General features: G+C 35.3%; 1 long non-coding RNA gene across 1 annotated transcript in view; it reads left to right on the top strand.

Moving 5' to 3' along the window:
- LOC140001720 (uncharacterized) overlaps window positions 1–24,410 on the top strand; it is a 118,163-nt gene that overhangs the window by 89,847 nt on the left and 3,906 nt on the right. Inside the window, exon 3 of the long non-coding RNA XR_011807217.1 lies at window positions 21,801–21,856. This is a non-coding gene — a long non-coding RNA (uncharacterized lncRNA). The remainder of the gene's footprint in view (window positions 1–21,800; window positions 21,857–24,410) is intronic.

Here is a 24,410-nt window from a genome sequence, read left to right on the forward strand (position 1 = left end):
ATCCCTGTATATAAGCCACTCAGAAGTGAACACTCAGTGGATGTATAAATCCTATATGTCACAAAAGGTGAAATGATAAACAAAGATTTCAGTGGTCATCCTGCCAAATATTCATCAACAGAGGCAAAGAGATGCCTTAGTATATTTTATATACATGCTTTAAAAATGCAACAGAGGCCTTCCTGTGTTGCTGAAGCAAATTCATGAGGTCCACAGGTACATGTTGACTTCTGCTGAATGGAGCTAAACAGTGACATGGTCATCCTGGAACGGGGGAAACAGCTTCGCTGGAGAGAATGCTGTGAGCCTGGGTGCAGAAATCACCACTGACATACTGCAAACAACAAGAGAATGCAGAAGATGAAAAACAAAGCTCAGATCTGCAAAAATTAATGACTGTGCACTTTGCAGTGAGAAAATTAGGATACTTTAAATGGGCTGTAAGCCCATTCACAGACATTTTGCAGTTCACATCAGAATCCCTGGGAAGCGGCAGAACAGCAGCCAGGCAAAGAGAGACTGGGTCAGAAACTGCCATTGATCAATTATGAGCCAGTAACAGGGAAAAGCAGAAAAGAAACACTTGTAGTGCTGTAGCCTTTCAAACAGTGCACTATAAATCCTGCTGTTTTCTCCAGGTATTAGTCTTTCTGTTTTCACAGGGAAAAGAAATCAAGAAAAACATGGAAAGGATCATGTGTAAGTTATGACCATGTAGGGAACTGAAAGCTCCCTTGTGGGCATATCAGTTGACTTAAAATAACTGGAGATTAGGTGTCCAAATTCCTTAAGATGTTTGAACATTTTAGTCACTTCATTAATCACTGAAGCTAGGAGGGGGATAGGGTATGCTTGCTTCCATGCAAAGAACCATAAGAGGGTTTTCTGTGATTGACACAGATGTTAGATGTTAGATACTGAGAAAGGTTTCTTTGGGTTCTTTGTTTATTTGATGAAAATTACAGGAAAGAAAGAGAGGAAGAGAGGAAGAGAGGAAGAGAGAAAGAAAAGAAAGAAAGAAAGAAAGAAAGAAAAGAAAGAAAGAAAGAAAGAAAGAAAGAAAGAAAGAAAGAAAGAAAGAAAGAAAGAAAGAAAGAAAGAAAGAAAGAAAAGAAGAAAGAGAAACTTAAAGCCCCAGATTTTGTTTCAAGATTTGCAAAATAAATTACCTTGATTTCTGAAGTGAAATTTCATTTCAGTATTTCTGAATTTAATGAACAAAAAAGAAAAATAATTTTACACGTACAGGTCTGCTAATAAGGTGTGGCATTTTTATGGATTGTTGGTCTCATGAGGTTTTCAAGGTCTGAAGGAAAGGTAAATCATAATGTGGACCTTCTAAATGTGAGCTTGCTTCGACACCCAAGCGTAGGATGGGACAATTGTCCCAAATATTTTAATCTAAGATTTTCATACTCTAGCAGTATGAGATATACATGCTTGCCAAAGAAACACGATTTCAGAGTAGAAACTAACTAGTTCTAAACTGTGAATAGAGTTCCAAAAAGGCAGTAACATCCCAGGTGACATTTTCAAGCAGTAGCAGTGACTATAAAGTTCTGTTGTATTTTCGTTTGTTTATTTGTTTCAGGGGTGGTAGTAACTGACTAGAGAAGATACGTTATTTCTAACTATATTTGAAACTATAATTTGTATATTTGGAACTATATTTGGATAAACTCTTCCATGATCATGTTGAATTGCATGAATTTCATTAAATGCTTTACCACGTGAGGAGTTGTTACACCAGTAAGGACATGCTGCAAGAAAATCAAGCAAAAGAGGTAGTTTGAGCACAGCTTTGAATAGAAGTGGATGCATTTAAGAGTTAATGCAACTCTTTTATTGCAATGTGTTCCTCCTTATGTTAATTAACTTTTATTGTTTTATCAGTTATTTTTTTTGCTACTGGAAGTGATGGGTAAAATTCTACAAATACTACAATCATCATCATATATCCTGTGATTCTGTGCTATTCATTAGCCCCATAGCAAGTTGAATCTTCTTAAAAACATTAAAATGCATTTAACATTAGATTGTATAGTTATTTGTGTATAGCAAATCAGTGACATTTTCAAAAATGTTAAAAATCCAAACTGAGGTTGGCCACAAATCGCCTAATTTGAGACAATGAATTCATTGAGCTTTGAGGATGTGTTCGCAGTTTTTCTTGTCTTTTCTTTTTTATTTTTATTTTTTTTTTAATTTTGAGTCACTAAAGCTCCATGCTGAAAAGGTCTAATACCTGCGGTTTACAGTCATCTGTTACCCATTCATTAGAAGTGATTCTCTGAACCACTCCTTTCCCTGCCCAGAACTGAGGTTTGAGAAACAACCCACACATAAAACAATTGCAGTCAACAAAACAATCAACCCCATTGTTCTCTGCAGGGTTTTGCTCCAAAGAGTACATCAACTGAAATTGTTTAGAAAACTAAATTGCTGCAAGATGGAGTCAGAAGCATACTGGCAACACTTTGAAAAATCATCTTGTTTGTTCTCTGCTTGCTTTTAAAAATATCTTTTCATTAAAAACATTAGTGGGAAAATATTAACAGAAAATTTGATGTAGCAACTTCAGTGCAAGAATGAGCATTTACTACATGAGTTTTGTAGACTACTGTAATCCTGTAATGTTGTACATGGAATTTTTCATGAATGCAAATATTTCCAGCTGAAGACAGTGATGTATAACATCACAGCTGAAACATTTTCCTTGGCTTTTTTTCTATCAAAATTTTATAGACAATATCATGAGAATGGAGCTGAGCTGAGAATGATGATTACGTCTTTAAGTCACAGGTTCCTAAATCACGTTATCTGGTATTTCTTAGGTTAGTTCAATGCAGAAAAGAGAAGATATTTCTGATGCTGTTAATGACATTTTGAAAAATTTAATTCATGGCCTGTATGATGGCTGATGTCACAACCTGTCTTTAGACAAGATCATTTTGAGAATGGAGATAGAGCATGTGCTCTTGACAAATTTTTGAAAAACATAACTCTGTCTACATCTCCATTTCAGAGAGTCAGAATGAGCTGTTGTTATCCACAAGAAATAAAAAGGGCAAAACTCTCATTATCTTCGAAGGGATCAGGATTTCCCCTGAAACTAATTTAAGTTATGATACTGATTTTACACAGTTACCAGTCACAAGACATGTCAGTACTTATCATATAGCAATACTGAGATAGCTTTTTTTTTTTTCATTTTTAATTTTTTTTTCTTTTCTTCCTATTCTATTTTTTAGTAAGGCTGAAAGATAACAATTATCATAAGATAAGGATGGAAAAGTCATTTAGATTACAGTTTTCAAATTTGAGATATCAAAATCAAGCATTAAATGCATATTTAGGTACCAAATGAGCCACAGTTTGCTTTTAAACCTGTATCAATGAAAGACTGAGTTGAGTCTTTCTTTGAGTCTAAAGTGAGATTCATCTAAAATAATTATTTAACTGCCTAAAAGATACAGGAAAGGTTAGCTAGCCAAACAGACAAAATACAGTAGTTGCTTGGACAAATTAAATACCAGGAAGTTAATATTTGCAGTACTTGTCTCTTAAAGAGGTGATGATGGAAGAAAATTCTAGACTGATGCTCATATCAGTTATCAGCTCTCTTGATTTGAAAATAAATGATTGTCTGGAGAATATTTCAGTGACGTAAGTGCCTTAAGCATAGCAGGTAAAGAAATTAGAAAAATTTGGGACTGAGTGAGCAGAAAAATTATCTTTACTTCTGAGTATGACAAGTGCAATTTGTTATTACTGGATTTTCTTTTTAAAAAGCTAGGTTTCTTTTTATTCAGAAGTTATTTAATTTACACTTGTGTCTATGGCACAAGTGAAGTAATTAATTTAATCTGTAATTTCTGTGTGAATTTCATTATATGAAATTATTGCATGTGACAACAATCTATGATGGAATGTTGTAAGTGTATCCCAGAAGGGGGTACTTATTCTCTGTGCTGGTAATATTTAGAGACCTCATGTGCAGGAAAGCTATCATGCATAAGAAAATTAAAAGTGCACATGGATGTTCAACATGACGAGTGGAGCTGACAAATCTACCAGGATAATTCTCTTTACTTCCAAGTCCCTTTTTTTTTTTTTTTTCTCACCTTTGCAAGTAAAGCTCTGTTAACAAAGAAAAAAGAATAAAGAATATTCAGACATTCACTTTCAGTAATGTTGTGTTGTAAGAGAAACCTATGATAGCAAAGACACTTTACATTAAAAAAAAAAAAAAAGCAAAGCTAATTCTGTTCTGTTATTGCCTAGTCACAGAGTGTAGGTATTTTACCTGCTTGTTTTGCATCTTCTCACAGAGCAAGTTATTGATATTCTGAACTTTTAGTATTTTTCCATTTTTACCCCAAAATAAAGTGATTGAATAATGATTATATATTTAAAATAGTCTCTGCGTTCACAGTCTGTCACTGCTATGAATTTTTGATCAAACATTCTCAAATCTGTTTTGTAATATTAAAAATTTCACACTCAGAATACTGTAATGTCTGAGGATGGAACACCTTATTATACTATTGTCAATGACAAATATCAATAACAAAAATCAATAAGGTACTATAATACCTAGTTCTAAATGTAATAGGAATTGGATTTTAAATCACACATGTCTATAATGTAATATATCTATATAACATATATATTATGTAATACTGATAAAATTTCAGTGGGTCTGGGTTAAAAAATATGACCAGAGAAGACTACACAAAAGATTTGTATAAGTATAAATGTTTCATTAACCATCTATTTAATACTAATAATAATTAAAAACAAAAACTGCAAAACCCAGTGACAACAACTATGACAAAAGAAAATAATAATAATACAAAAGGCATAGCGCAAAGATCTAGACAACTGAAGCTGTTGTAAAAGTAATTATATGTAATTTCTCTTCTTATTAACTGATTGGAAAGAAAAATAACACAGAAAGGTAGTTTTCCCTTCCTTGAATTATCACTACTTGGGACAGAAAGTACCAAAAAGACAAGGACTTTCTCAGTTCTGGGATTAATTCACAAAATGATCTACTTACACAGTGACCACAGCATAATTAAACTGTGCTCCACAGTAGAAAAATCAAATAAAGAACTATTCACATGGTACTAGCTGTACAAAGGGGTGTTCATAATAGCAAAACAGGACAACAAAATAATTTATATTAGTATATATGTAAGTCAATATATGTATATATGCATGTAACCTGTACATTTACACATAAACATATATGGCTATATCTATATTTTAATAAACATACATATATACATAAGAATGAATTTGGTAATCCATATATATATATATATTTTTTTTTTGGTCAATGTGGAATAAGATATCTTTCAGTTAGAAAAAGTGAGAGAAACTGGAAAGGAGAAAGGCTCATAAAGAACAAGAAGAGAAAACAACATTGTGTTAATTCTTGGAAGGGAAGACATCTTCTGGACAATGGGTGAATTCTTTGCTTTACCAAGGAGCAGAGATTTATGCAAACACTGACAAATCTAACTTCTTTGTCTCCATTTGATCTATAAAACATGGTGACAAATAGTTTCCTAAATAAAGTATCTGCCCCAAAATGTATCTACACTGGGGTAGAAGGCACTGTATTGATGGCCATGATTCGAATTCAGAAGGATCTTGACAAATTGAGACAAGAGTCTGAAGCAAACCGAAATGCAATTCGAAAGGTACAAGGAACACAGCACAGACAGGCCTGATCACCTGCACAAATTCAGGATCTGGAAAAACTGTCTGAACAACTGGCCAGGAGATGGGAATTTAAAGGTAGATCACAAGTGGAACACAATAATGTCATGCCACTGAGAAAAAGATAAATGCAGTCCTGGGCAGATTAAAAAGGGTAAAGTGAATAAAAAGGGGGTAAAGTGAATAAAAGATATACATATGGTATATCTTTTTGCTTTTCTTTGCATTTGTAAGAGATCAGGAGCAGCACTGTGTGCTTCTGTGGGCACTTCAGTGGAGTTGAGGGTGACGTTAAAGAGAAATCCATAGGAGAGAAAGAGAGTGGTCAAGAGATCTGAAAAGCAGCTCCTGTGTGGATGGGCTGAATAATCCACTGTTCTGTGTGTTTTCACAAAATAAAAAGATAGGGAGAGCTTTTGAGTCATACCAGCCTTAATAGGCCATTGGAAGAGAAACAGAATTATGTTCTCCTTATTCTCTGTGAACAGACCAGGAAGAAACAGACTCTATTTACCAAGTAATTTTGGTTAGATTTAAAAAACAAACAAACAACAACAAAAACAAACAAACAAACAAAACAAAACAAAACAAAAACAACAACAACAACAAACAAAAAGGATTATTAGATGTTGAAATAAGTTGCCAATAAACCTGCCAATAAACCTGGGATAGCAACACAGTTTTCAGAAGTTCACTTTACTGACTAATTCCCTTGCACAAGTAAATGTGTTTGTTAACCATCAAGTTAGGAAAGGAAAAGATTTATTACAAACCATCCTTGTGCTTACCATTGTTTGCACTGAATCTTTTACTGCAGTTTCAGTTGTATTTTTGCTGAAGGTAAAACCGATAATAATGATCTACTTACATGGCCTGTTCTCTGTATATCTGTCATATTAAAGTCTGTGCTGTTTGTTTATCATGCAGTGATCTATAACTCTCTATTAATTTAATTATACTAAAAGATCTTAAAAGCCTTGGGCTAAGTAACATGTCAATTACAAATGAGTTTAACTTGGAATAAATATAAACTTAATACTTGTAATTTATTGCTTTAAATATAAACAAAGCCCTTACTATGACACAATCTATTATTAATTGCTCCAGTGCCCCAAGTCCAATTAAGCAAATCCATTTACATTTTCTTTAGAGGAAGTCAATGCTCATTTCTCATAGGAAGTGCAAGGAGCCTACCTTTCCACTTCCCTTAAAGCCCCTAATGCAACAAAGCACTTCTGTGTTTAATGAAGTGTATCATGTTGGGGGTGAGGGGACTGCTGTTGGCGTGGGGGGCAGAGCCATGTGGTAGGGCTTGTGTGTTTCCTTGAACGAAGTGACTTTCAATCAAATATCTGGTCATATACAATTATTTCTTTAGGTATAAGTCCTGAATGCATGTTTCTTAGTTGAAGATCCTTTATTATCTTTCTCCACTATCCTTTCAATTACAAGGAGAAACCATTTTGAGCTATATACACGTAAACATGCATGTGTGTGTGCGTCTATTATATATTTTCAACACAAATCCTAAACTTTTTTATACTTGTTATACCTGCATGTATTAAAGTAGCTAAACTGTGTTTTTTTTTTTTGTTTTTTTTTTAAGTGTGTGAAAATGTATACATATAAAAATGTCAGCCGCTGTGCTGAGACCTGGTACTTCATGCCTGGGGTAAAATTTTATTGCTTAGTTATAAAAGAGAGGGTTTATAGTGGAAAGCCTGACACAACATTAACTATGGTTATGCTATCAAAGGAATGCAGCATTTAAGAATTTAGGAACTATTTTGTTTGTGTGTGTATAGGTAGTCACGTGTATGTCTGTGTCTAAAACTTCATCTTGACTTACACGTGCCTTTTATACTTATTTTTGAATACTTCGAGAGGCAAAGTCACAGGCTGGCTGTGACAATAGCATCTTCACATGTGTATCCTTTTTCTTGTTGTCTATAAACAATAAAAATATTTCAAAAACTTGAAAAAATCACCAATAGATCTCAATATATATATAATATATTAAAATATACATAAATACATATATTTACAATAATATTGTAAATAAAAATATACATAATATATATAATACATGTATATTAAAATGTATAAATACATATATATGTATTTATTTACACATATATAATATAGTATATATTACATAAATATATTATACATTATATATACCTATATATAATGTATATATATAATATATATAGTTATAGATTAAAAGTGGATAAGCAATATATATATATTTTTTTTTCAGGTTAGATGAACAAGTAATATGTTGTGAGTTGCAAGAAGTCACAGACAAATCAGTTACAGAGCTGGACCAGGGTATATATTTTCTAAGTTCGAATCATAGCATCGAATCATAGCATCATTCAGGTTGGAAAAGACCTCTAAGATCACCTGGTCCAACCATCCCCCTACCACCAGTGTTACCCACTAAACCATGTCCCTAAGCACCACATCCAACCTTTCCTTGAACACCCCCAGGGACAGTGACTCCACCATTTCCTTGGGGAACCTGTTCCAATGCCTGACTGCTCTTTCTGAGAAGAAATGTCTCCTCAATGTCAACCTAAACCTCCCTGGTACAACTGGATTCCTCAACATTGTGTGTTTGTTTACTAATGTTTTTATGCTTCTAATCTTATACTTCACATTCATGGCCTCTTTAGTGACATTAATGTAAAACTGAAATGAAACGAGCAGAATGAATATTATGAACAGTTAATGGGAAAACTGAGATTTCTGGGGAATGAGCATGGTCACATGACTCTGTGGTGTCAATTTTTCTAATTTCATCAAAAAGAGTTGGCCAGATAGGTCCTAGGACCTATCATCAAGTTATGAGAAGGATAGGGATTGTATCTATAAATCTGTGAAGGGTTTAGAAAATTTGTGATGGGACTAACAACTAGTTCATTGATGATTCTGAATATGTAACCTTGTGCTTGAAATGTTGTCCTTGTTATTTCAAATATAACTTTAGAATCATAGAATAATTTAAGTTAGTAGGGACCTGCAGAGGTTACCTAATCCAGCTGCCTGCTCAGAGCAGGTCTAATTTGGTATAGGTTGCTCAGGACCATATTCTGTTGAGTCTTGAACACTTACGAGGAAGGATACTCTACAGCCCCTCCTGGCATCCTGTTCCAGCATTTAACCTCCCTAAGAATAAAATATTCTTTCCTTATACCTAATCAGATTTTTCCATGTTTCAGCTTGTGTCTTTGGCCTGTGGACTGTCATGGTGCACCTCTGAGGAAATTTTGCTCTTTTCTGTGTATCCTCTAATTGAGGTAGTTACAGATTACACTAAAGTCTCCCTCTAATCTACTGTTCTTCAGGCTGGGCAGACACAATTCGCTTAGCCTCTCCTCATCTGTCCCATGGTCTAGCCCTCCAACAGACTGGTTCCAGTAAGTCAACAATTTTATTGTACTGGGGAGACCAGAACTCAGTAAAGTACTCTAGTTACATTCTTAACAAACATCAAATAATGGGGAAGTATCACTTCTCTGCTTCTGCTGTCTGCACTCTTTCTAATATAGCCCAGGATGTAGCTGGTCTTCTGTGCTGCATCTTTGCTTCTGTACTGCTGATTTACGTTCAATTTGCTGCCCACTGTGACCTCCAGATTCTTTTCTGCAGAGCTATTTACCAGACAGTTGACCCCCATCCTACACAGGTGTGTGTGGGTTATTCTGTACCAGGCACAAGGCTTTACATTCACTCCTGTTGAACTTCTAGAGGTTCTTGTTAACCTTGTTCTAGTTCTCATATTCAAGTTATTATTAACCTTCCTCAATCGCTATTAAGGTCTCAAAGATGGCACAGTGGCTTCACAATGACATTTGCTGATTCCTTCAAATTCTTGGTCCCATGGACTCTGTACGTATGTTTTGATTGAATGATTAGGTGTTCTCTAGTAATTTCCATTTGTATACCTATGTTTTTCAACTGCTTCAGCAACGTTCTCTTTCTTCCATGTAAGTAGTAACAGAAAAAAAAATTACTTAAACTTATTCAATGATTCCTTGAAACAGCCAAAGGACTGCGGAGCCTTCAATGTAGAAGAGGATATAACTCTGAGACTGTAATTAGAGGAGTATTTCTTTTCATGGCAGACTGGCTAAGCCATCCTTACTCCTAGTCTGGCCCACACTGCTCCTTACTGGCTCCAGACAAGTCCCTCTGTTGTGCCTGTACAGCTATTTGTTTGGCTGTTTGGTGAACTGGTTTGCAGGGGTTAACATTAGCCTTTTTTTTTTTTTTTTTTCCTGTAGATTTTTTAAATCCAGTTACCTTATCTTTTTAGTTTTCCACAGAACAGTCCTGTTGCCAGAAGTAAGGGAAGTAATAAATATCGAAGCTCAGTACTGAAAAGGAAACAAGGCTGATTGTCAAACACTTGACATGCTACATCTTCAGAATGTCAAATTAGAACAACAGAAATACAAGGCAGGAGAAATACGGACTAACAACAAGTAATCACACCATCCTACTTCTTACCTTTCTTATAGCATCCTACTATTTTGATATACCTAAAAATCTCTCAGTATAATTATAATATTTCAAGTAACTGGATAAATAGTTTTTGTTACAGTTCTTGTATATATACAAGGTATATGCGTAGTAAAATCTTATTCCATCTCCATTGGTAATTGTATTTTATGAAATCCTAAGATAGCTAGAACAATACTTTTTTGTTACTCCATTCAAGCTATCATATCTTAATGAAATAGCAGGCACACAGAAATGTTTAAACTGCAGTCTGTTCTGGTGAATACGAGGTGCTCTTGTGCTGAGCCAGTCTGTGCCAGTGAGATGGACTTTTTAAGAGGTGCAGAGGTAAGACAGAGAGCAGATTGAGCAATAAAATATTCACAGAATAAATGCCACAACCACAAATAATTGAATTAAGCAATAACAAGGCAGACACAGGGCATTTCCTGGGGATTAATGACTAGCTGGGAGAGTTGATGGTCCACGGCGGTCATCAATTCCCCAGAAAATGTCCTGTACCAAGGTCATCATTGCTATTATATCCTGTTTTCTTTTCTCCAGCAAAGAAAAGGAATCGCACATTTTACCTGTTTTCACACAGTGTCATCATTCCTTTAGATGACTGTGAAACAGATGGGTTTGAATGGCAGAGCTGCTGAAGGATTTCTGTGTAATTGATGTCCAGTCCCACAACCAATGAAAAACACTTTTTCACCATCAAAATTTTAATTATTAGGCTTCAGTTTTTGACTTATTTAACTCTAGTGAACCCCCAAATAATAATTTTATTTTGTTGTGGGCCTACAAGTCTGATGAGTCTGTGTCTTCATTATAGCTAGGTGGGCTGGAGGAAGCTGGACATATTTTATTCCTTTAGAAGTTTTCCTGTGGCATAAAGAACCTGCTGAGAGAACTGGCAGAGAATTTATGCATTCAGCCTGCTCTTTGGCAATAATGTGTGGATTTATAACATAAAGTACTTGCTTAGAACAGGTCAATAATGGAGATAATTAAATCTGTCTTTGCTATTCAATAACAATTATGAATTAAAATTTGTCATGGCAGGTTTTTCAATACAAGGCCGATCATGGCTGAATTCCTCTAAGTCATAATTTTATCCAGACATGTTTAAGGTATTATTCTGTAGCAAGTATGTAAATCTTTAAAATCTATTTTTCAAGCAGTAAAATAAAAACCAGAGCACTAAACCCAAAGGTCCAGAAGACAAAAGAGCTTATGTTTATCTGCATGCTCTTGGGTCAAATTTATTTTACAGTTATGCCACTATTCCTTAAATTGCTTATCTTCAGGATTTGTGAATCTTAATCTATCACTTTTTCCCTTCAACTAACATTTCACATTCAATTAATGTAATCTTGAAACAGACCACTGTAGACTATACATTTTTTAAAATTACTGTTTATGATCCTTTAGTCATGTTCCATTTATGCATACTCTATGTTACTGTTAGCGTTTGCATAGTTCATGGTATATAGCAAGTTGCTCTTTCTTCACTTCAGCCTGATGTAGTTAAGCCACTTATTTTCACATGCCTGGAATTTTTTGGCTCTGTATACCCATATTAATTTAACTGGCCAATTAGTTGTTATTAAAATATTTTAAAAGAACATACAACAACATATGCACAACAAATTATTTCTTTCCACATTTTTATTAACATTTTTGTAGGTAGTTTCCAGTTTCTCACCTCCTTTTCCCACCAAGAGAGACTCTCCATGTTTAAGAATACAGACTGTATATTAGATTCAGGGCTGCACTAAGTTTCCCTGAATTCCTTTAACCTGTATTTGAGAACATGGAAAAAATGGGCCGAACTAATGAAATCTTAGATCCCTTTCTTGTCTCACTTCAACGTTAGGAGTTGATGCTACCATTACAGCGTGATAGATTCAGATCTTCAACAATAACAGGTTGGTGTTCCAGGAGTTTTCAGGAGGGGGTGAGAGATTATTATCAGATTTAATTGCCCGACTAGGCACTTAAAGTGCAAATATTTACAATGAAGAATCAACATATTAAAACAGAAGCAATGTCATGTATTTCATCTCCTTTATTTCTTGGCCAGCACTAACAACATACTATGTGTTTGTCACAAAGGCAGTCCAGAGGAGATCAAAACATATTATTTATTTATTTATTTATTTATTTATTTATTTATTTAATACTGAGATACAGTTCTGCATTGGCAAGGGAAATGTAACTTAAATCTGCTTTGTAAAATTTTGTGGCAAAAACAGTAGTGTTACACTGTGTTTGTAAACCATTTGCCTGCAATCTGGACTCTCAAATAAAATATCCATAGAGAAAGATTTTATAATGAAAAGTGTTAAGTACCCTAGACAATTCTTCACAGTTTTCCACGACCAGTTCCGTTCTCTGGTTCCACAAACAGAATGAGTCCACTTAAATACACAACCTACTGCTACCAAATGTTTCATTGTTCCTCATTATACTTGCACCTCTTGGAATTAATCTAAGGTGGGCGTAGTGGTGGTCAGACTGCAAAGAGGGCAGAGGGATGATAGACCAGAAGGCTGCAGATACTTATATGTGTATGCATGTATTTGTACATAGGATTTATTTACCTTCATAAATCTTTGCATAATGATAATATGATACTTTTCTTATGAACAAAATTTAAAAAAAAATGATGGCAGAAAAAAGATTCAGACACAAGTAATGAAATACTGGAATGTTTTTCAACTCTTTCTCCACATGTCAGCTCCATTCTTTCCTGCATTTAGAAACAAAAAATAAAATAAAAAGGCTGATAACAAATTTTTAAATATGGACACAAGTCTAAAGTGATATCAACAGTAAATCTGTATTGATGGTCAATGATCTACTCTCTAACGTATAGTAGGTGAGAATCTGTGTTTAAGTTTACAAGTTTAGTGCCACAGATCAGGTATGACCAACCTTTTCACTGAAGTCAAGGATATGTTATGTCAGATTACTTAATTTAACATTTTACAGTGTCCTGTGACACCCCCCCCCCCCCTTTTTTTTTCTTTAAATATTACAAGTATCAAGTTTCATATGGCATTTCTGGAAATGAGAAGAGCGATGTCTTGTGTTAGGATATCTTATTTTATCTTTATGGTGCACTTGACTGATTACCAACAATCACAAGGACAGCGTCCTGCAAAAATAACAATTTCCCAATGCAAGTGTAATTGTCACCATTACTGTGCTTTACCTTTAAAAAGGATGGTGTGTGTCAATGAGAATAAAAAACAAGCCATGTTTCTTCAACATTGGCTGGTGAATGAGGTTGTCTTAAATACTGACTCCAAAAGTATAGTCTTCTGCTCCCTTGCTGCTCATATATATAGGTAAAGGTCATGTTTCTAGATGTCCTTTTATATCTTCAGGCTCTTCCACTGTAGATGAGAATGGAAGCTCAAAATTGCTCCATAACATGGCCCAGAGGCAGAAAAAAAACAAACAAAAAAAAAAAAACACAAAAAACCAAATGCTTTTCCACCACCGTTGTTGCTGCCCAGGGAATTTCAGTGATGACAAATGGAGAGGAGGTGGTACACACAATTACAAGATAGAAGGCTACCAGTGAGAGATTCTTTAAATCAGCAGTACCATGAACAAGCAATGCTGTGTGCGGAAGGAGGGAGTACAAAGTACTAAGTGGGTGCTGTTTGCTGGTGGGAAATGGGATCTGAGTGGTTGCACAGAAGCCAATTACTAACCCTGAAATAGCTTCTTACCTGTTCCAGTCCAGACAGATGAGCACAAACTAGAGCTACAAGTGCTTGGAAACCCTCCTGAGCTGCTGCCACCTCTTGGCTGCCCTTCTGCCCAGCAGTGCCATGGTCCCTTTCTCCCCCTGGGAGATCCCAAATAGCATTAGCTGAGGCCAATCTGGTATCTGGTGAGGCCAGAGGTGGCTCAGTTGCTGGTTGCGACCTGGTCAGCACCAGTCCCTTCTCCCTGTCCAGAAGCACTGACAAAAGGAGACAGGGCCGGCAGGCAGCTCCCACCAAAGGCTGCATGGGCCATGTGTGTGTTTGGGACCCAGTGGCAATGGGTAGGACAATAACACAAAACTGACCAGCCAGATAAGTTCAGGTAACTCTCAACTCTAATTCCATGCTCAAAGAAGCTTGATTTAAATGGTGTGCAGATGTTACACGCAGACAATGCAGAGTTGTTTCTGAACAGGTGAATACACTTGTTTGTTAACCATCCAATTACTTCTGGCAAAGTTGCAAGATATTTTTATGCTGTTCTTATGTTAAAGAAAGCTTTCAGTCTGATAAGTTATACTATCACACCTGTGTAAACATGAAGTATGATGCCATAAGCTTTACTTACAATTACAGTTGTTTTTCTTAAATTACATGAAGCATAATCCACAGTAAGACACTTCATTGTTGGCAGTTATTACAGATGTATCTCTGAAAAGGCCGATTGCTTAATTGCAGTTCTTATTGTGATTATTCTGGCATATTTCTAAAAAGACTTTCTGACAAAGAACCGGATGAATGTTTCTTCTGTATTCTTCAGTTTAGGTTTAATTGTTCAACCTTTAGAATTATTGAAGTCAATCAGTTCAGCTCCTATTTTCTATTCAGTGTAATTTTACTTCAGGCAAATTTAACTTATGTGGTATTCAATCCAAATAAATAATATAATTCCAAACCCACTTGCTTCCTATTGCAAAGGTTTTTAAACAATTGTCTTAGAAAACTCCAGTTATTAAATATGACAAATCTTAATGTTAAGATATTATTGTTAGCATTTTTAGTAAATTACTATTCTTACTCATATTTAACAATAATATTTTATATTTAATTAAATTAAATACATATTATTTATAAATATTATAAATAAATGTGATTTATATTATATAAATAAATATTATCACAGAATCACAGAATTTCTAGGTTGGAAGAGACCTCAAGATCATCGAGTCCAACCTCTGACCTAACGCTAACAGTCCCCACTAAACCATATCCCTAAGCTCTAGATCTAAACGTCTTTTAAAGACTTCCAGGGATGGTGACTCCACCACTTCCCTGGGCAGCCTGTTCCAGTGTCTAACAACCCTTTCGGTGAAGAAGTTCTTCCTAACATCTAACCTAAAACTCCCCTGGCGCAACTTAAGCCCATTCCCCCTCGTCCTGTCACCAGGCACGTGGGAGAACAGGCCAACCCCCACCTCACTACAGCCTCCTTTAAGGTATCTGTAGAGAGCAATAAGGTCGCCCCTGAGCCTCCTCTTCTCCAGGCTGAACAAGCCCAGCTCCTTCAGCCGCTCCTCGTAGGACTTGTTCTCCAGGCCCCTCACCAGCTTCGTCACCCTTCTCTGGACCCGCTCAAGCACCTCGATGTCCTTCTTGTAGCGAGGGGCCCAAAACTGAACACAGTACTCGAGGTGCGGCCTCACCAGAGCGGAGTACAGGGGGACAATCACTTCCCTAGCCCTGCTGGTCACAGTGTTTCTGATACAAGCCAGGATGCCGTTGGCCTTCTTGGCCACCTGAGCACACTGCTGGCTCATATTCAGCCGACTGTCCACCATCACTCCCAGGTCCTTCTCTGCCTGGCAGCTCTCCAACCACTCATCTCCCAGCCTGTAGCTCTGCTTGGGGTTGTTGTGCCCCAGGTGCAGGACCCGGCACTTGGCCTTGTTGAACTTCATGCAGTTGACCTCAGCCCATCGGTCCAGCCTATCCAGATCCTCCTGCAGAGCCTTCCTACCCTCGAGCAGATCGACACATGCGCATAGCTTGGTGTCATCTGCAAACTTACTGAGGGTGCACTCAGTAATATATTTATTATAAATTATATTTAAAATAAAAAGTTAAATTATTATTATATTTTTATATTATTTTATATATAACTATTACTATAATATAATTATTTAACTCAGATACTCGAGTTAAATATTATACGTGTTTTTTTTTGTTTGTTTGTTTGTTTTTCCTCAGAATGACTGTTTAGTTAGTTCTTTAGCACAGAGAGCTTCCAAATAGGTGAATGGGAATTTCTGTGAGTAAGCAAGTGATGATTTGGGTCTATCCAAAAATAACACCAAGATATCAAAAAAGATACCAAGTTTTTGGGTATCTAAATCTATTCTTTTATCAAAAGCCTGAAGAAAGTGTCATCATCTATGCAAAGAAAATGACATAGAGTTTAGAAAATCAGAATTTATCTTTCATGTCTGTTATTTTCTAATCAGATCACTCTTGCCTTCCATGAATAAAAGAAAATAAATTTTATAGTTGAAGCTAGTCCATCTTTCATTTCATAAGAACATTAGCCGCTGGATTATTTCAGTGGAACTGCTCCCAGTTCCTGAATGTACTCAGACATCTGAATATTTTCAGAATCAAAGCTAGAAATACATTTTATAATTTCTGAAGAAAGATTTTTTTGGTGGCAATATGCACATGTGCTTCCTTTGAAAGAAGGCTTAAAAAATGACAAACGGTTTACTCGAAACTACTCACTAAACTAATGAACTAATAAATGAACTAATAACTAAAATTCACTCTTTTCCTTTTAGACCTTTAGGCATCTTCAAGTGTTTGTGAAATTCTTAAATAATAATTAAAGTGTTTCTCCTTATTGGTTTGGTCCTACCCAAAACTGTATGGGTGCAGAAATCATTCTATGATGAACTAGTCATCTTGAACTAGCCAAGTATTTAAGCTGTACTTTTGGTAGAATTCCCATTTTTGATTTTGATTAGCTGAGAAAGCTAAATTCAGCTGGACAAGACCCTGATCAGCATGATCTGACCTTGAAGTTAGCACTGCATGGAGCAGGAGGCTGAAGTAACCGAGTGTCTCTTCCAACACAAATAATTCCATAATTCTAAAATGAAATGCAGTGCAGGTTGAATACAACAACTACAGGTTTCAGGGCTCAAACAAGCTACCTCAGAAATAGAGAAAATACAGCATCCTTTTATTGAGCAATAGTTTCATTATGCACAAATGGCTTAGACATGACCGGAAAAAAAAAAAAAAAAAAGATAATACAAAGATTCGAATTGTTGGAATTGTAGATGTAATAATGACAGAGCTACCACTGGACTGGAGAACCCCCTGCATGCACTTTTGTCCTCACCCAGCAGCCTTTGGTAATAAGAATTCAATATACTTTTTAATGCATTCTGTTCTAATGTACTCTCCATTAGAGGTACCAGTAAGATAACTGTTAAAAACAATCAACCAGAACTCAAGCCAAACTAATTGCTCCAAACAAAACCTGTGTGAGAATGCTAGCACATGTCACTCAACAGAAATGAATCCAAAAATTAAAAAAAAAATGCTTCTTAAAATACACATGGCAAAGTAACATTGACATTATTCACCAACATCCCAGACTGTTAGGAATATGGCCAATAGCTAGTGTGTTTCATAACACAATGATGCATTTTCCTACGGCAAAGCAAATAATTTCCCTAGCAGCTAAAATAAAGTGTTGACTTTTCCTCAAAATTAATTAGCACTGAAACACAACGAGAAAAAAATGAAAGACTTCTTGTTCCTAAAGGTTATTCTGTAAGGATATAAATCAAGTGAAGGTATGAAGTGTGCTCTCGTGTAATTTATGATTAAGTGTTTATAATATAGACAGTCCCTAAGCCTCAGCTTTTGCTGGGAAGTTCACATCAAAGGTGAGTTAAGTCTTTATTACAAATACATGGAAAAATACAGAAACCAGAGCTGCTTTAAGCTGGGAGATCCTCTGGTTTCAGTAGAAAGACCTTTCTTTCTTTTTATCGATTCATTTTACAAGAGATGTCCTGAATTTATGCTAAGAACATTTTCATGAAGCTTTTGCTCTCTTCTTGGCAGAAGGCCTTGAAATTTGTGTCAAATAAATTAGAAGTAATGTCTTTGGCTAAAAAGAGGAGCCTGTTAAAGGGCAGTAGTAATCAAGACAAGATAATCATTTATCTGTGATTCTGTGGGTATTAGTCTAATATCCTGTCTATTCACAGCATGTCAAAGATAAGAGCAGTCACTGGTTTACTGTTTTTCTGCCCTCTCCTTCCTCCCTCCCTCCTTCCCTCAGGCCTCAGGAGATAAAAGATAAAAAACATATATTAGACCAATTGCAATAATACTCCACTAAAAGGGATACACCGTTACCATTCATTTATGAATGTTTTAAAACTTCAGACTAAAAGAAACTACTATCACATAATTATCTGTCCCTCAGATAATTATGCACATGGATAATTTTGCCTCTCTGAACAGTTCACAGGGTTTACCCTAGAGGTTTCATTATTCACAAAGGAACCCATCTACAGGTCCACATGATAGTCATGATAATAATTCCCCAAAAGCTTCATGGTGGAAAATAATCAAGATAGATGTCTCATGGGGATTTTTGTCAGCTATTTTGTTCCAATGTAGTATTTTAAATACTAGGGTTTAAAACTTGCACTGGCTGCTACAGGTACTATTGATAATCCATGTCTTGCACATGACTTCAGCTCAGCTAGTCATCATCATGAATTGTGTAAATGGATGGTTAAAAATCCATTAAATAAGGTTGGAGGCACAGACAGAATATATTATTTAACAAAATATTTTTCCCCCTTGTTTCCTAATTTTTTAAATGTATATTGTTAACATTTTAAAAATCATAACTACATTATATGCCTTTTCTGTGGTGAGCAAACTCAATTTTGATCTAATTTTCACTGTGGTCATGTAGAGAAGTTAGCGGAAGTCAGAGGACTCATTTTTAAGTTTGCCAATCAAACAACAAATTCACAATAATCTAACAAGACAATAATGAAGAAAAAAGAAACAAAACAACAACAAAAAAACTTTTTTTTTTGGTAGGGTTAGCAGTTTCTGGAAGTACTCTGTTATATTTTTAATAACGTATCCTCTGGAGTCATTTAAGAGCTTATCTCCACTAAATTTTATAGATTTTATACATAAATTAAAATTATATTAGCTTAAATTTTATTTGTTTTGGAAAGTTGATTACATCTCAAAGAGTATTTTTTTTCATGTTATGAATGTCAAAGGAGAAGATTATTACATGCACGGAGTACCTGACACAGATTATAAAAAGGGAATCTCAAATACGTTGCTGAACTTCATTCTAAAGTTTGCCAGTATTTATAGATATAATCCTGTTGATTTTGTCACCTTGTTATCTTTGCAGGCTCCCCTTCATGATGGGGAACCATATCTAAAGGTCAAATAAAGCACACAAGTGTCCATTTTATGGTCTTTAGAGCCACTTTCCTAACCTTTAGTAATTCAAAGCAGCCTCTAGAGTTGACTCAAGCTTCTCCTGCTTGCAGAAACTTTATGCTAGCACTAGTTAGTGAAGGGAAAGAAGTTTTCAGCTCTTCTAAATCATCTTTTTGGCATAAGCATGAGTATTCTCCCTTAACTGTGTTGGGAGTTGAGGCTCAGTTCACCTCCTAATTAATTAAAGCAAAGTCATTTATTTAAAATTAAATTATTTTGTTATTGTGCACAGTGGCTAACCTTTCACATCTGACATACTACAAAGATCTTTTATTTTATTTTCAGATGTCTGTTTAAAGAAATGATTAGTTCTGTAATTTGTTCAGCAAGACTTCTTTGTAGCAAAGCCCTCCTGGGAACTCTTATGCAAATGAAATCCATCTGGAGATTGGAAGTAATGCAGGTGAAATTATAAACAATATGCTTAATTTTTTAGGAGGATTTAAAGGGATATTAAAGCACACTTTGTTAAAAATTCTAAGCTACCAACATGTCTTAGTCACTGTTTTACAGGAGTGCTGCTACATACAGCATCAGATTCCTTTGAAGTCCTTCCCAAAATATTGAAATCTGTCCCACATCATATATGTATACAATTTATGTTTTTTTTTTTTTACATAGTTGAATGATATCTTGTCTGTTTTATTTTAAGTAGTCATAACCACATAAACAGAATACTGAAAAATTGCCGTTAGTGTTTCCAACTTGTCTATTTTCTGTTCTTATGATTGCAATTGTGAAGAAATCATTATTTCATACTTCATTGCCCATATCTGGCAGTGAAATGACACATAAACAGTCTTCTACTCTAGAAGACTTTCATTGAAGCCAAGTTCTGGAACTTCATGGAAAAGACTTGGAATATGATATTTGGAAAAGACTATGCTCCAGAACAATGCTCAATTAAGTAACAATAGAGGTTCAAGATTTTCCTGAAGTCGTACCTATGAATACAAACTATGCAAGTATCTCTAGTACTTCTAGATAGGATATAGGATACAGAAAGAAAGGGAGATAACCTGTGAAAAAGTGAGGTAGAGAAGGAATAGAATAAGCTTCTTTTACATGTAAGGTTCAAATAGAAAATGCAGATATGCAGTGGGGATCTGCTGGTGAATAAGCAATGATTACAGCATCCAAAGAGGAGATAAGGATGCACTGTCTTTCACTCAGCTTGTACTCCATAGCTTGCACCAGTTCTCTCATCTTTTATTATGTAGACCCTGGTTTGTCTGAGAAGCTGGTGTGTTGGGAGTATAAGGTGGGAAGAAAAACTTCCTTACAAGTAGTAAAATTTTCAGTTCTGACAGCAGTTCATTAGATTATGTATTCTAGCAAACCAGAATCTATTATAGCTATTAGGAAATTATTTTACTTAGTTCCTTTTATTTCAAAATTAAAAATGGCCCATGAGAGGATGTTATCAGGATCTGTATTATAGAAATTAATTAGAAGTTTATAACAATTGTTTTCTGTAGCTATGGAAGAACAAAATAGCATAAAAGGAATGTCTTAGTCGTCTCTCCTTTAAAAGTATATGTGTCGTAGAAATTTCAAGTCACATTCTGACATGGTATGGCTACCATGTAAAATTTAGAATCCAAGCTTACCTCAATGAGCTGAAATGTGACTCAATTCCTGTCATTTAAAATGTTTGGAATCTGTAGATTCTATCCCTACTTTACCACTCCATCACAAGGTAAGCCCCAAGAGACTATGAATCTTTTCATTTCCCATGGAAATAAAAGAAAGGAGAGAGAAGGGAAAGAAAGAGAAAGGAAAGGAGTAAAAAACTACTGTCATTTGGGGGAGGGGAAATCTGCTATTGAACTACTATTTTGGGACACATTTTCACTTGTACATGATGTACTTTGTCCATCATTAGTTTAGGAAAAATTTTGAGGGAGTTGATTTGAAAGGTTTGATGCATTTCTAAGTGCATAAAAAGAAAAAAATGGTGACTTTCTTTTGTGTTTGTGAAAACTAGCTGAGTTTCCTGGGTTTCATCTTAAGAATGAAAAAATGTAACTGAACAATTTGGACATTTCTGACAGTGTTAGTGAAACAATCTTTGTTCTTTTGTTTGCTTACAGTCACAGGAAGAGAAACTTTTGGCACCAAGAAACATCAGTCATAACACTAACATTTTATCAAAATGAGAATATATTGTCCAAATGGTGTTTCAACTTTGGTATTGAAAGACATTTACTTTTGTCTTCATGTGTTGAAAATTGCTCCTTTTCTGGTATGATTAATCAGCATTGTTTCCTGGTTTGTTTATTACAGGAAAACAAAACAAAACAAATTTCAAGATACAAGTAATGTTTCTCACTACAAAAGAGGTATGGGACTATTCTCTTTGGAATTATGGATAAAGCTAGGGGTCTTGTGTAGACTGTTGGATAGGCAAAATGTGTAGCAGGCCTGCCAGCAATCAAAATAACTCAGAGAGGATAAAAGCTCTGTTGTCAGAGGTAGGCACACTATTCTTGCAGTTTCTGGCAGAAAAATGCTGTAGAAGAAAAGACAATTGCAGTCAGCTAGTGTCATCAGAAAGTGGGTCTGCAGTCACTGGATTTTGTGTTAAAAGGCTTTTATATCCAGCTAGATTTCCCAAATATTGGAGTATCTGCAAGACTCATGATGCACAAACTAATTTTCTTCTGTGAGGAAGCAAACCCTTTCTTTTCCTCAGGAATGAGTTCAACACAAAGTCCAAGAGGAAGAATCGCATAGGAATGTCTCTTTAAAAAAAAAAAAAAAAATCAGTTAAGGGCATCAACAGGCCCTAAGATGCTTGAACTATAAGATGAGCCATCCAAAAGAAGAAAATGTGAAAATTAAGGTTGTCTGCAAAGCTTTTGTATATTTGCTTCACAGTACATCTCATGTGTGACCATGGAACATCCTTAACAGGAACATCCTTAACAGAAGGAACATATTTTCCTTCTGTGGAGGAAGTACCAGCTGGTATCGTCATGCTTTTGTGCTTTCTTCTTTGTTGCATGCAGCATGTTGGCCTGTATGTTACTGTCCATCCTTAATCTTTATATACTTTCTACCTTGCAACCCTGATTAATCTTTTAATCATTTTTCCACATCAAAACACAGTCTTAAAATAAGTAAATAACTAATCATTTCAACCTTTCTGTGATATTGAGACTGCAATTGTTTCCAATGGTTGCTAGTAAATTGAGCTAGGTGTTATGTTTGTTTACTACATGTAATGCATTTCTCTGTTTTATTTCTCTGGGCTCTGGGTTAGGTATTATTTTTCTAATTCAGGTACAAGTGCATTTACGTATGTATATATATGTGTACGTATAACATTTCTGTTTCACATTACATACATAATTTATACACTTTGACTTAATCTTATAATAAACTTCTGTATAGAACATGTTAAGAATTGGTAGCAAAAAGAGAAGTAACAAGCAAAACCAGTTTATTATTTTTTCCCCAGTGGTTTGTACTGCACTGAACGCATTTTGGAAGGTATTAAATTAAATCAATTTTGCTGCATATAAGATAAACTGCTAGGGCATCTGCTAATGGACTTCACAAAACCTGCTAGAGCATGTGGCACTTGCATCTGAATTGCAGACCTGCTTTGATTTTCTAAAGCCCAGCATAGTCTTTCTCAATCTGTCTGTTTTCCAAGCTTAGGAAAAAGTCTTGTGCAAAATGTACTGCAGACCTGTAGCCTGACGTGGAAGTCTACCCTCTCATATTTCAATTTTTTAGTTTTAATCTTTGTCATAGAATGTCCAGTAAAGTTTATTATTGCTTGAAAGTTAAAAATGCATGTTTTTTCAATCCTCTTGTGACTGAAGGCATAACTGTTCAAACTTTTTTCCTTGAAAGTACAAATTTCAAAGTCTTAAGAATTGGAGACCAGGAATAAAAAATGTCATGCAGCCTTTATGCTTTATACAGTGACATTTGCACTGTAATTCTAACAAGGACATGCGGCAATAAATTCTCAGTTGATGGGTGGTAGGGAGACAGAGCACCAAAAAGATGGCAAAATGACTATTTTAGCTACTTACCAGATGGCTGCTAGAACCAGAAGAATTGGTCTGGATATCTGGATAAAAGGAAGCTGATGGCTATTTATGTAAGAGGCTTTTAGCTTTCCCAGTAATTAGATGTGTAACTATTTACCTGTAGATTTAGTGGCAGAAGTCAGTCTCATATTAGCAGCGAACAAAATTTGTTTCTGTTAGGCATCTCTTGAGAACATATTCTGCAGCAGAAAAGTAGTCAGAAGAATTAGTACTGGCTGACAGCTTGGTTGGACATTTCACAGATAACCCAAAGAACAAGTGAATGCATTGTATTGCCTTCAGATAAAATAGTTTCTTCTGGCCAAGTAAGAAGCGTGTTGGCTTAGCCGTGAAAGACACTTGTAGTGTCTATACTGTATGTAGACTGTCAATAAATAAAGAAGTTCAATTTCCAGGGCTGTCAATAAATATATTATGTATGAGGTTTTTCATTATGTTCAGATGCAATTCGAGGTATTGTCTCTGCCTTCTTGGAAATAAAGATATTTTTCTCAACATGAATAGGATTCCTTCACTACATATTTGCAAATGCATTGTTAATAAGGCAAAGAATTGCAGTTAAAGATAGCAAACAGGTTGTTTTTCTCTTCTCTTTGTTTCCTTTGGAGCATTTTGAGTGAACAGAATGAAAGGTGATCTTAAACTTCTTTATACGCTGACTTCATATACTGAGAAATGCAATGTTTATAGATAAACAATCTCACTTTTAATGAAAATTATTAGCTATCAACATTTTGCTTGGAGGCATAAGCTATAGTCCAAACTCCATTCAAATCCATTAAATATGCTTGAGACCCAGCTGTCAATAGGCACCATGAAGTAAATTTAA

The sequence above is a fragment of the Anas platyrhynchos genome, chromosome 2 (genome assembly GCF_047663525.1).
Source record: "Anas platyrhynchos isolate ZD024472 breed Pekin duck chromosome 2, IASCAAS_PekinDuck_T2T, whole genome shotgun sequence".
Taxonomy (NCBI): Eukaryota; Metazoa; Chordata; class Aves; order Anseriformes; family Anatidae; genus Anas; species Anas platyrhynchos.